Genomic DNA, 14,866 nt, shown 5'->3' on the forward strand with positions numbered 1-14,866 from the left:
CTAATAGGGTCTTAATTTCTTCCTTATTTTCAATATCTTTTTCACAAGCTTTCAAGGCCTGTCTCCTTATACAGAGCCCTTCAGTGTGGCAAAAGCATACCGAGCCTGTGTAAATGTTTGTCTTCTTACCTTTTGACAGCTGGAGGGCCTGGATTAGAGCATATACTTCGGCCTGTTGAGTGGACCAGTGTGATGGCAGAGAGCGAGCCTCAACAATGGGTTCTTCCATGACTGTTTCATATCCCGGCAGTCATTGTCCTTGTTTCACCAGGCTGGTGCCATTGGTGTACAGGACCAAATCTGGGTCCGGGATTGGTTGGTCTCTCAAGTCAGGGCTGCTGGCATATTTCCTTGCAATCATGTGAGGGCCCACATTCTCCCACAAGAAAGAGAGTGGCCAGGTTCGGGGCCTGACAAGGCTCAGTAGTAACATGGGGTTCTCACATAACAGGCCCTGGTATTGAGTATTCTGGGATGTTGACAGCCATTTATGGGGGTCTCCTCGCAGGAGAGTGTTGACCTCATGCAGGACTTTTACAAACAAATCTTGGACCAAATCAGCTTGGTTGCCTCCCAGACCAGTAAGGCAACTGCAGCGACTGCCCGTAAGCATCCCAGCTGCCCAGTGGCAACACTGTCCAGCTGATTAGAGATAAGTCACTGGTCTGTTCCGTGTCCCTATAGTCTGGGACAACACTCCCATAGCCACCTTGTCCTTTTCAGTCATGTAAAGAGTAAACGGCTAAGCAAGGTCTGGCAGGCCCAAGGCGGGTGCTGACATAATTGTACCTGGTTTGAGTTCTATTACCAGTGGGACTTGTTTTGCAAGCCTGGGGTGAGTTGTCTTCTGCCCAGACCTCAAGGAATTGTTGAGTTAACTCTCTCTTCTCTCTCGACTGTTTAGACTGTGCTGTTTCCCTTCCGGGAGATCATGCAACCTCCATTCATCTCAAGGGGTTACTGAGAGGAGGAGTCAATAGGTGGTTGAGCTCACTCGAACAGTGGGTCTTTCATGGGGGAAAAGGCCACTTGTGCCCCCAATTTAGACAGCAAGTCTCTTCCCAACAAAGGTACTGGATATTCAGGGATCTATAAAAATTCATGAGTCACTTGGGGTCCCCCCATCTGACATTTTCAGGGTAAGCTAGAGACACAAAGGCTGCATTAATCACCGTCTGAGACCCAGTAGCCTCTGGCTGGGTCTATTGGACTATAAAGTCCATAGACCTCGCAAAGTCTTTCACAGAACTCAGAGGGTGATTCACTTTCCCTTTGAATCACTTTGGAGGGTTTTGCAATACTCGTATCTTTTTGAGCCCCAACTTGAGACCTTGTAAAGAGCCCCCCGATGCCTCTCCAGGTGGTCCCTCCCGTCCTCTGTGTTACAGTTCCCATTGGGCCTCTCATTGGGGGTGGCTAGCTCTGCCCACCGCTGCAGGTTTGCAGTACCCTCAGGTTCTATTTCTCTTAACCATTTTCTGGCTTCAGTTCGGATCCTGTGTCTTTCCTCAGTGCTGAAAAAGGAGACTAGTAGTTGGATTATGTCATCCTATGTAGGGCGGTGGGTTCAAAAAATAGTCTCCATTAGCCTAATCATGGCTTGTGGCTCCCCTGAGTATGGTGGAGCATGTTTCTGCCAGTCTAATATATCCGTAGAGGAAAATGGCTGGTATTAACAGGTTACAAGGGCTGATGGTAGTGCCCCATGTGTCTTGAACCAGAGGCTGTCGTTATCTGTCTGAAGGGCATCTGTAGTGGGGTTCTTTCTCCCTGTTCCTTGGCAGAGCACACCCTCTCACTAATGGCTGTGTTTTCTTCCCCCACCCCATCAGTACTCACCAGGAGAGGTGGATACAATCTAGGAGGTCCAGCTGAGGTGGAAGTCTGGGGGCATTGACCAGAGGTCTCCATTGTTAGAACTGGAGCCTGCCGAAACGGCGGCTCTTTGAACTCCTGGAGAGCTGGTGGAAGAGCAGTGGCTGCTGCAGGAACTTCACCTGGCCCTGGATTGGGCAGTAAGGCGGCCTCCGGTCCTGGTGGAGCACTGGGAGGCAGGCGTGTCATTATCCAGTATGGGGAAGGGTCAGGTCATCCTCGTCCATATCCTGTAGAATTTCCTTTTGTATCATCAGTCAATTTTTGTGCCATTAATATTTTTCCCTTTCCCTTCTGGATACAGAACCTTGTGGAAGTAGGAGGGTCTTGAGCTAAGCCTAGCCATGAGTCAGTATATGGATATGGATCCAGGTGTCCTGGCCCTCCTGTGACTACTGCATAGACTGCTTCCTGTATTTTTAAGTTCATGGTGTTCTCTGGTGGCCATCTTACTCCCATAGGGGGCCATTCGACCTCACAGAGTATGTGGAGGTGGTTAGGCTTCATCTTCACCCCATAGTCTCCTCCAAATCCCTTCTTTAAGTTTTTAATCATGCACTCCAATACAGTTGCCTTAGATTGACTTCTCCCCATCTTGCTTACCTTCTCGGACCTTCTTCTACTTTTCCTTTTCGTTCTGTCTACGAAGTTCTCAGTACCCTATGTACTTCTGATCTTTCCACTCAATGACAGTTAAATTGCCATTCTGCCTCCTTCCTAACTGGAGTGAGAAGAGCCTTACCATCCAGATCCCAGAGGGAGAAGGGGGATCAGCCTGTCTTCACCTGCCGGTCAGCACAGCCGAACCAGAACACCATGCGATCCAAGACTGTTTCTCCCTTAACTTTTGAAGTCCATTCCGCCTTGGTGGGCTTGATCAGGTGGGGATGAAAATACAGATGGGTTAAATATCTCATGTCCCAGGCCATCTCCGGAAAAGCCAATTCATACTGACTTATGTATCCCATTCCTTCTATGCTGAGAATACTGAGGGTGTCGAGAATTTCATAGCAGATGGGACCCCTTCTTGGGGAGGGCAGAATACAAGCACATAGAAACCAAATTTCTTCTCCTAAGAATCCCGTGGCAATTGCTTGATAATAATTTACCCAAGACAGCATGGATACCACCTCCTAAATGCCCTTCACAAGTTTCCTTCCTAAGCCCTAACACGCTCGTCAACCTGTGTACCAAGCAATCGTTGCCACCTGCCTATTCCAGGCTCCTGTGGGTCTGTGCCCCTTCTAATCCCTCCCAGGGGGGTGATCAGGCCCCTTCTTCCACCCTACCAGGTGGGTTCCTCCTCATTTAGCACTCAGTTCCCCTGCTGCCGTCCACTACCTGCTCACGTGAAAGGTCCGGTCATTGAGAAGCAGAATCCTTCCAGATGGGCGAGTCGCCTTCCCACCTCTAGAAGATTTGAGCCGCAAGGCCTCGGAGTAGTCCCCATGGGACTTGTCTCCTCAAAGTGAGGAGTTTCCTGGCCCATGCACCAAATGTTGGGGCCATGAGTTCTGGGAAACAAACTCACTCAGAAGCACAATGCAGATAGTGGAGTGCAGTTTATTACACCGGCGGGCCCAAGGCAGAGTCTCTTCTTAGCCAAGGACCCCAACCAGTTTTCCTGAAAACCTTATATACCCTAAGTGTACGTGTCCAAACCCACCTCCCCAAATTCCCTGAAACTAGTCTGAAGAAAGGAAAAGAAAGATACAATCGAAGTTAACCCATGATTCATATGCCTTAAGCCTACATAGTTAACTGTGGACAATTATCAATACACCTGTGGTCATATCCCAATAAGCATAATAAAGATTATGATTCTATTCAGTTACACAGAAAATTAGGGTATTCTTTTAGGTAACAGAGAGTCTAGGCACAAGCCCTGGGGCTCTTCCTTCCGGGGCTCTGGTTTTCCACTTGGTATGTCGTTTCCATAGATACTGGACATATAGCTCAAAGTCCACAGTCTGGCCCAAGATGGAGTCCTGCTTCCAAGATGGAGCCTGTTCTGTCTGTTTCCTCATTCGTCCCCTCCTTCTTGATGCTCTTAACTCATAGTATGAGCATCATTCATAGGGAAATATTGCACCCTGACTCTCCAACCTCCAATTTGGGAGAACGACATCAACCTTTGGGTTACAAAGTTCATAACACATTGCAAAATAAAGGGTCCACAAGCAGAACAATCAAGGCAACGATAACAATGGTAAATATAGTTTTCCACCATTCACCCTTCACCCAAGATAGGACACAAGTCCAAAAAGGAAAATATCATCAGACATAACTTTTACCTGGCCTTTCATGTCATCTAGGGTGGCTGATATATAGCCAGATAAATCAGGAATATATGCACAACGTTCAACTTTAGCACAGATCCCTCTTTGTACTGAAACTTTGGTTAGTCTCAAGATGACACCAGCAAGTCCTGCAGCAGTAGTGGATTGTAGAGCTTCACCTCTTGTTCTGCTTTAAGAGGATCTTGGTTTCACAGGGATCAGTGGGGTCTTTTTGTGTAGTCCACTCGGACTAAACAAAGAACTTTAAGATCTTTCTTCCACATGCTCAAATATGTTTTTGAATCTCTCTTTTGAATTTTAAATTTCAGGTATTATACTTTGTAGATCCAGAATTGCTTTTTGATTTCTCTTTTAGGTTTTCTATCTCTTTATTGATATTTCTATTTTGTTGATACACCACATCTTGACTTTACATATTCCTTTAGTTCTTTAGTTTTCTTTAAGACAGTTGTTTTAAAGTCTTTGTCTAGTAGATCTATCATCAAATCTTTTCAGGGACAATTTCTGTTGATTTATTAATTTCCCTTTGAATGGGCTGTAGTTTCCTAGTTTTTTTTGTATGCTTTGTGTTTTGTGTGTATGTGTTGAAAACTAAACATTTAAATCTAATATGGTTGTTCTGGAGATCAGATTTTCTTCCCTGAGAAAGAGTTTGACATTTTTGCTATTGTTTTGGTTATATTTTTTATTTTTAAATTGTTGTATAATGTCTTTTTGCCAAGGATAATCCTGAGGTCTAAATTTAACGTCTTCTTGGGCTTATTCCTGAGCTTGCATTCTTTCCCTGGGTTTTCATGGTCATTTTCTAATTTTTCTATATATCCAGTTGCTTTTGAATATCTTAGTCTTTAATGTCTATCTCCCAAAAAGGAAAAAAGAGAGAAATGAAGAGAAGAAACAAAAGAGCACTATCTCTTTAAATCTCCTGGAAGTCACTTCAGACAGTGGGCACGGGCTTGTCAGAAAGAGGGGAAGTACAAGAAAGGCAGCCCATTTCTTTATCTACATCTCAGTGATTAGACACAGAATGCAGAGATCAAAGCACAGACCCCTGATATTTTGAGGAGGGAGTTCTTAATTTCTATCCTGACTTGTGCAAACTGTGTGCACAGGAACACATATATTGCTGCCTGCCATGGGGCTAGGAGTGAGGGATAGACAGCTTCAACTGTTTGAAAAGCTGAAATTGCACAAAAATTAACCACAATTTACCATCCAAACCTTCTCCTGGAAGTTGCAAGCCTCAATAGACTCTGAAGTTCCAAAATGGTTACATCAGACAGATTCTGTCAGTGCAATTATTGTCTAGGTCAGGAGACAGGTTCCTGGTGCTTCCTACTCCATCTTCTTAGAATTTTTTTCCAAGCCGCAGGATTTTGCACTTGGAAAAACCATGTGTTATATCAATAGGAGGGCAAAACAAGCAAGATAGAAAATTATATGTGTAGTACACACACATCTACGTTAAACAACTACAACAGAAGCTCAACGCAGAAAAAAATGGAAAGAAAATAAATCAAATGTGTAAATGTAGTAGTCATCTTCGGTAGGTGGTCTTAAGCAAAGTATCTTTTTATTTTACTTTTCTGTATTTTCCATACTTTCTATGTTGAAAACAAAAACAGAATGAATTGACATCATAAATAAGTACCTAAGTTTTATGCTATAAAACTGTTCCTGGGGCACGTGACTCATTTGAAACATGTGCAATAGAAAGCCACACTGTCATTAACTCTGGGCTGGCTGGCACAGAGTAGGTGCTCAATAAATATTTGTTGACTGAATGACTACATGTGTGCGTGTATGTGTGTGTCTGTGTGTATGACTTGGCTCACAAATAACCAAACACCTAGTATAGGTGAGGAGTTTTTAATGGAGTGTTACTGAAAATGAAAAGCCCAACTTCTCCATTCCTGGCCCAGCATCAGTTGTTACTGGCCTCGGTGCATCCTTACAGGAGGAAGGCCTACACTGGGAAGAGATGGTTGCCTCTTTTAGTAAGCAGCAAGAACCGTGTGTGCTGTCATTTTGTCCTCCCAATACCAGGAATAGCCCTGGCTGAGAAGTTCCTGTCATTATGGACCTTCCAGGATGGGAACTGGAGGAAAAAAAAGCCAGACAATCTTACTTTCTAAAAATCTCACCAGAAAGGTTAAATGATTGAAAGAGGTCATTTGGCAATATCTTGGGTGAGACAAGAAAATAACTCAGCATCTTACATTCCTTTTAATAGAGATTAGCAACTTTAGTGTGTTCTTTTACTTTGTTTTTTTGGAGGATGGGAGAGGGCAGTGGTTTGAGAAGGTGGGAAAGAGTGATAGCCATTTGTCACTTAGTTAGGAAATTCTGAAAAATTGGGATGGTAAAATGTTAAAAGAGAAGTCACTTATCTTGAAACATCTAAGTGGTACCTATAATGAAATGGGAAAAGAAACCAAAAGTAATTGCTAGACTTGCAGAGGGTGCAATTTTGCAATGTTAGTAAGGTATTGGATTTTCTGAGTTACTGTAGTTATTTGGTGCTGTGGCTTTAAAAGACTTCTGTAAAATTTCACAGCAAAGGCTGTTTCATAAAGTTTTGATCATTTCTCATCTGCCCTAATATCTTTCCTGATGACCAGGCCAGTATCCTTTTAAAACAGAAAAGGGAAAATATTGAAAACACATTGTAAAGAAGGCTTTCATCTCAGTCTTGCCAACATCTGAATCTCTTAATGATATAAAAATGTGGTTCAAAAAATGCCAACAAACCCTTGTATTTCATGTCTATAACATATGTTCCTTGAGAGCAAGGAACTTGCCCATCTTATTCCCTGTGACCCAACACCTAGCACAGGGCCAGCACACAGACGATTCCCAATGATTATTTGTTGACTGAATGTCATTTGTTCTTTGCCATACTCATGGTTCTGAGAATCTAAGAGTAGAAGCTCAAGTCCCCATCATAATAAGGAAGACGGATGATGACTGTCATTGTTTTCTAAAATCAGTGATCTGGTCTCCAAGTGGCATGCTTTCTTGTGACGGGATGTGACAGAGATGAAGTCGGAGTGGGCCAGGTCATTAGCAACAGAGTATGGAGGCCATTGGCTTTGTCTGAGGAGACCCCCAAAGTGGCATTTGGAGTTGGTATCAGGGTGGTAATGAGTAGTCTCTTACAGCTATGGCAAGGAAGTATCAGACATTCTCATTCCACCAGCAGCAACAATTAGAAACCAAAATAGCCAGTTGGATATGGGAGACAAGAACTGGAAATCAGAAATTTGGTGGTTCAGATGAATTTCAATGACTGTTTTTAATGGAATAGCCCTGTGTGTTCTGGATGCCATTGTGGGGACCATTTACTGGCACCATGTGGCTTCTGTGCCCAGGCTAGCCAGAATGAGCATCTGTGTTATTATTCAGGGCAGAATAGCCCTCCTGTCCTTCCTGGTTTCAGACTTTTCAGGCATATAGAACTTAATGCATGAGAAAAAGAAATATTTCTCTACCTCAGGGAGAATAGACTCCCAGCAGGAAATTTTATTCCTCATCCACACCTGAGAATCAGACTATTCAGAATTATCTGAATACTAGCCTTTGGAAGGTATTCACCTCATTCTTGACTTTGGAGATCTTATTTAGAGGAAAGATAAGAAGTGTTCCGCTGCCCTGAAGCCTTAATACCAGGTCCAATTCCTTGTACTGACTTCTTCCAGTAACTCTTGTTGAACAAAATATGGTGCCTGGAGCAAAGAACTCCTGGAAACCGAAGCATCCTTAAAGCTTGCCAAGACTAATGTGTGGGATTCAGGGACTCTGGAGTGGTTCAAAACACGCCTGGGGCCTTGGGTACCTTCAGACCTCCTGGAAGCAGAGCCATAAACAGGGTGCTAGCTTAGGCACCCAGAGTCAGTGAGCTAGTGCTCCCACATGTGTGGCCTTAAGTGGGGCTCCAGGAGGAAGACTGACCTGTCTCTCACTGATACTTAGACTCAAGAACTCCCTCCCAACAATGTGATTGCTCAAGATTTGTTTTTGTGGGTACACTGCAAAGCCAACAAGGCCCCTGAACTCTCACTTTAATGACACTTTTTATTTTAGTTGATCTGTTTGCCCAGTTGTCACTTTGGGAACCATGGCTGAGCTGACTGTAACAGGATCATTTGGAAAGACTTTACCAATGACAGACTCCTGAGTTCTTCCTTGGAGGTTATAATTATATATCTATAAGATGGAAGCCCTGGAATGTGTATTTTTAGAAAAGATTCTGATGTGAAGTCAGTCTGTAACCAAGTTGTCTATTGCCCCTCCTTTGGCTCTGGCTTCCCTTGTGGCTCAGCTGATACAATTCGGGAGACCTCGGTTTGATCCCTGGGTTGGGAAGATCCTCTGGAGAAGGGAAAGGCTACTCACTCCAGTATTCTGGCCTGGAGAATTCTGTGGACTATCCATTCCATAAGGTTGCAAAGAGTTGGACATGACTGAATGACTTTCACTTTCACTTTCTCTTTCAGTTCATGGGTATTTGTTGGGGAAAGCTCTCAGCCCTGTTGCCATGTTGGTGAGGCACTGGGAACCTCAAAATCCTCCAAATGGTTTGATTAGAACTTTAAGTTGGTCAAAGTCATCATCCTTAAGAAATCTCAACACCCCCCTCCAACGTCATAACTATCCTCTTCCTCTTTAGCTTTCAAGAGCAGTTCCAAAGAAACACCCTCTCAATCCCATCTAATTGCTCTCAAGAAGAGAAATTAGATCTGTCTGAGAAAGACAGTTTTTGATTCCTTTATTCTTCCTAACAGAATCTCCGCTCCCCCCTTCCCCTCATCCTATCCTTCCTCTTAGGATCTTGGTCCTATCAGTATTCCCTGTGACAGACTTGCGGAATGTGTTTAGAATTTTAAAATCATGGCTTTCTCAATAAGAAATGCATTTTATATTGTGACTCATTATAAACATTTGTTGTTGTTTAGTTGCTAAGTCATGTCTGACTCTCTGTGACTCTGTGGACTATAGCTCAACAGGTTCCTCTGTCCATGAGATTTCCCAAGCAAGAATATAGAAGTGGGTTGCCATTTCCTTCTCCCGAGGATCTTCCCAGACCAGGGATCAAACCCACGTCTCCTGCACTGGTAGGCGAATTCTCTATCCCTGATCCACCAGGGAAGCCCCATTGCAAGTACATAAACCTAAAGAAAGGTTACATGCAACACTATGACCTCTTGCTACATGTGATACACTCCAGTCTCTAACACATATACTATTCTGTTTAATTTTAAAAAGTAAAGTGGCTTAGATCTACAAAATTATTTTTATGATCCACTGAGGAGATCAGTTCTGTGGTGTTCTTTGGAAGGACTGATGCTAAAGCTGAAACTCCAGTACTTTGGCCACCTCATGCGAAGAGTTGACTCATTGGAAAAGACTCTGATGCTGGGAGGGATTGGGGGCAGGAAGAGAAGGGGATGACAGAGGATGAGATGGCTGGATGGCATCACTGACTCGATGCACGTGAGTTTGAGTGAACTCCAGGAATTGGTGATGGACACGGAGGCCTGGTGTGCTGCGGTTCATGGGGTCGCAGAGAGTCGGACATGACTGAGTGACTGAACTGAACTGACTGAACTGAAGGGGGTTTAACCCAGTTTTTAAAAACACTACTGTCAGGATTCCCAGACTGACCTATGTCTTATATATGGGTGTGAAGAGAGTGAACAACAGAGAATTCAAGTTATCCACAGATTATCAGCCTAGTTATTTGCTCTTTAAGACATGGGTCAATTATGTGGATTCAATATATAGTAGTTAGAGCTTATAGGTAATACCTAAAGCAATATTATCTGGAAACTGCTGGCATGCTAGCCTTGGCTAGGGTCTATAGCTGAATATTCTGAGTGGGATCAGCTTCTGAAAAGACTCTAAAGGAAGAAGCACATGCCAGACGGTGGAGCACAAGCCATCAGAGGCACTTCATTTTCAGCAAAAGGAGACTGAGGGATCTTTGCTAAGAATCGATATTGATTTCAAACAGCATTCCAGTGGACTATAGTCCTATATGGTGGTGGTTGTTGTTGTTGTTCCGTTGCCAAGTCATTTTGGACTCTGTGACCCTATAGACTGCAGCATGCCAGGCTTCCCATCCTTCACTATCTCCCAGAGTTTCCTCAAACTCACATCCATTGATTTGGTGATGCCATCCAACTCTATGATAGATTCCTTTTAAAAACATTTTGAATGTACTAAGAGTACAGGCTCATGGCTAAGAGTGCAGGCTCAGGAATCAGATAAACTCTGATTTGGTTTCTAGCTCTTCAACTTATTAGCTGTGTACCCTGGGGTAAATTACCTAACCTCTCTGAGTTTCAGTAAAATAGGGAGGTAAGTAGAATCAACTTACCAATAGGGATATTATGAGGATCAAATGAAGGAACATCAAATCTTGGTTAGGGTGCTCTACACAGCAATAAGCACAGCCTGTCAGTAATGATCTGCATCACATCAAATGCTAAAGTAGGTTCAGATAGTGGATTTATTTTTATCTCAGAATATGTGGACCTCAGCTTGAGAATGTGTGGACAGAGACCTTATCTAAGCTAGGAGTATTGTGCTGCAGTATTCTTGAGCAACTGGTTAGGTGGAGCAGAGAATGGCCTGCAAGACTGGTCCGGCTTCTTTGTGCTCTGTCAATCCTGGGCTCAGAGATACCGTGCAGCCTTGCTGAGTTCCCTGTGAAGCCTCTCCAGCCAGTTCCTCATCCTATTTATAGTTATAAATATAAATATTTATATTTATCCTGTTTATATTACAGTCATCTATTTATATTATTGCAAAGAGTTGGACCCAACTTAGTGACTGAACAACGACAGGTTCATATTCTAGGAATTAAACTCTGCTCCCCCTTTGGTGGAGCTGAATCAAGCTGTATTGAGATGAAATTTAAGTTACGTAAGACCTTAAGGGCTGACGGGCTGTTTAGTATTTCTACATTAATTAACAAATGAGGACATTTCCTCCATGAGAATTTGACAAGAATCCTACTCAATGAATATTTGGGGGGCACTGATAATAATTATTAGAGTAATCATATCAGCTAACACATCTATAAGCACTTACTATGTGTTCTAGAAATCTTTACATATATCATCTCACTTATTTATCACGGCAACCCATGGGATAGGTACTATTATTATCTCCATTTTGAAGATGAAACGAAGGCACAGATAGGTGAAGTAATTTTCCTCAGGTCACACAGCAAGTAAACTAAACCACATAAGGTGGTGACATGTGGACCCAGCCAGTTTCGGCTTTTTGCTTTCTCGTGTGAAGGTTGTGGTGGGTGGATGGTGGGGAGTAGCATCTCTGAAGTACTGAGGAGAGTCACTCAAAAATAGGAAGCAGTGATTCTCTGGCCTTTGCAATTACAGGATAATTGTACAACAGAATCTGAACAATAAGAAAGTCTCCCTAAGAAACAGCACCCCTTAACTTAGATATGGGTTAAGGGCTTCCCTGGTGGCTTAGATATAGCTGGAGAGGGACAAGTGTTAGACAGTAGGTGACGTGACTCAGGGTGAGCAGTCTGTGAGGACCCTCGGGAATTCCTGTAGGTGTTTGCTGAGTAATCGTAGAGGGAGCCAACTCAGCGAAACGTCATGAACCAGGAGTGTCCTCTCACGGCCTCTTCATTCCTGGCACTTTTCTCTTTACTGTTCGTCAATCTGTGTTACTTAGTACCTAGTAAGTTTCAAGCTTCTCTAGAGAAAATCCAAATATGCTGCTTTGACTCGAGGCATTTCCCTTTTTCCAAATTCTGCGTCAAGAAGCCTCAGCATGTGAGATGAAAACAGTGAGCTGATTTGTAAAATTGACTGTCACTGCGTTATTCTCTGAGTTTACAGCGCATCAGCACAGAAAGTTAAAAAAAAAGTTATTTTCTCAGGCCTGGATTTGAAGATTTATCTTTCGGAAGAGCAATATACAGGGAAGTGCCCATGGCCCGGGGCCCCTCTCCACCTCCTCTTGGCCCCAGGGTTGCATTTCCAGCTGACTGACAACCTCTGAGGCCATGCACTGAACACTGCTGCTCACTGACTCTTGCTGGAGAGAAGCCAGCTGGTGGAAGAGGGGGTGTGTGCGGAGAGCAGCCTTCTCCCCCCAGGCCTGCTGTCCACACCTACCTCCCTCGACCAGGCCTGTAACTGGGCTTCCTCAGTTCCCAGCTTGGCTTGGCAGTACTGCTCTGAGCACCAGTCTCCAAGAAGTCTTTCTGCCTCCCTGGCTCCTGGGGCACCCGCAAGGGCAGTGCTGGATAAGTCTCAGGAACACAGAGCAGCCCCGGGGACCAGCCTGCTCCAAGGTTTCTGGGCGGGCAGACCTGAAATGAGCTGGCAGGCTTTATTCCAGTCCTGAGGGACAGGTACCCACATCAGGAAACCACCATCCGAACTGGCCCCTTTCTTGGCAGTCTGAACTGAGAGGCCGAGAAGGGAAAAGGCGAAGGTAGAATTCCACCCTACCTTAAGGGCAGGCATGTGGTTGGCGGGGAATGGAGATGGGCAGGCCTGAAGGACCAGGTGGGATCGGGGACAGGCAGGGGTCACTGGGTAGCACACGAGTCGTCTGCTGGGTAAGGTCTGTCTTTGTAGACATCCATCCTGTACATCTTTCTGTGCTCATTGGGGCACCCAGATGCGACAGAGAATGGATGAAGGAAAATATTTTCTTTTTCCAGCAGTAATTTCCTTCCATGACACTGGTTAGGACCTCCTTCTCTCCCTCTCCGTACCCCTCCCTTTGGCCCTTGCCAGGAAGGAAAATCCTACGTACACACCTGGAATCATAGACTAGACGAAAACACTGAAGCCAGTCACCCGACTGTGCACTTTCTCCAGCTTCCCAGGGTGTCCATACTAAACATCTCTCCTGGAAATACCTGTGACTGTGTGTGGGAGGGAAGCCCCTTCTCTGCCCCGGCCCCCCACCCACACCCCCTAGTGCCTTCTTCTTGTTGTCTTGCTCTGACCTCAGCCCATCCGCCACCACCCATCCTGTTAATGCAGCAGGATTGTGAAAGGGTGGAGGGTTTCTGAAAATAAGTCTGACCCCAAAGTGACGAAGGAGGGAAGAGAAGCTTTCTGAATATTGGATTAAGACTGGCTCCAAGAATATTGATATTCCCATAAGAAGGCCGTTAGCTTGCCCACTACTTTAGATCCCCATGAATATTTCATGCGTTGATTTAAGCTCTGAGATTTTAAAAACACACAGACACAGACACAGACAGACAAAGCACCTTTTCAGCAAGAGGGCCATCATGCCGTCCTCCTGTGCTAGGGCTCAGACACACACTGGGGTGATGCCATGTGGCAGCTTTGAGACAGAGCTGTCCGTCCACCTCACAGGGATCTAAATTTATATCGTACCGGGGACATCTCCTAGTGTGGCCAGGGCAAGGCTTCCAGAAGGCAAACAGTGGTTTAACACACATGTGTGACTCATCGAGGAAGCTGATGTCCCTAGCTACCCGTTGCTGAGGGGGACCAGTTGTCAAATTAGCTTATTGTGTCTGCAACTGAGTTAATAAAGGGGGCGAATCAGCTTTACTATAGAGTTTGGGGGGTAAAAGAAAAACTGAGACTATGATTTATATTGCCCTAGCCCTAGACAAGAATGGATGTTCTTAAAAGGATTTTTACATATTTCCAATTAATTTCAAAATAGCTTTTTACTAGTTCCCTCAGTCACATTCCCCTCTGATACTTTGACATTCCTCCATTCTTCACTATGACACACTCTCATGCCATAGAGGGAAAAGAGAAAGGCCATTCAATACAATCGAGAAAAATCTTTCAGTCATACCAAAAGGTATTAGTCCCCTTTCTTCCCTAAGCTGATTGCTGGCAGTCATAATGAATGTTGCTGCTTTCCTTCGTAAAGAGTTTGGTTTAGTGGAAAGAACTGCTAGAGATAGAAAACTTGGAAAGAACTGTTAGAGACAGAAGACCTGGTGTTTATAGAGTTAACTTGACCACAGAGACTTTAGGCAAGTCAGTTCTCTCATCAGTTGTTCTCCATTCTACAAGCACTAATTAAACATCAGTATTTTGCTCATGACTCTCTCAGTTGTAAGTGAAGAAAACAAACAGCATTGTCAGGAATAGAAAAGAAGGAGTTTATAATCTCATGTAACTGAAAAACCTGGAGTGGCTTCAGGCTAACTAGATCTGAGGGCTCACACACATCATTCACTCAGTCAGTCAGTTCAGTCACTCAGTGGTGTCCGACTCTTTGCGACCCCATGAATGGCAGCATGCCAGGCCTCCCTGTCCATCACCAACTCCCAGAGTTCACTCAGACTCATGTCCATCGAGTCGGTGATGCCATCCAGCCATCTTGTCCTCTGTCGTCCCCTTCTCCTCCTGTCCCCAATCCCTCCCAGCATCACATTCTTTTCCAATGAGTCAACTCTTCACATAAGGTGGCCAAAGACTGGAGTTTCAGCTTTAGCATCATTCCTTCCAAAGAAATTCCAGGGCTGATCTCCTTCAGAATGGACTGGTTGGATCTCCTTGCAGTCCAAGGGAATCTCAAGAGTCTTCTCCAACACCACAGTTCAAAAGCATCAATTCTTTGGCGCTCAGCCTTCTTCACAGTCCAACTCTCACATCCGTACATGACCACAGGAAAAACCATAGCCTTGACTAGATGGA

The sequence above is a fragment of the Budorcas taxicolor genome, chromosome 16, assembly GCF_023091745.1.
Source record: "Budorcas taxicolor isolate Tak-1 chromosome 16, Takin1.1, whole genome shotgun sequence".
In the NCBI taxonomy this organism is placed as follows: domain Eukaryota; kingdom Metazoa; phylum Chordata; class Mammalia; order Artiodactyla; family Bovidae; genus Budorcas; species Budorcas taxicolor.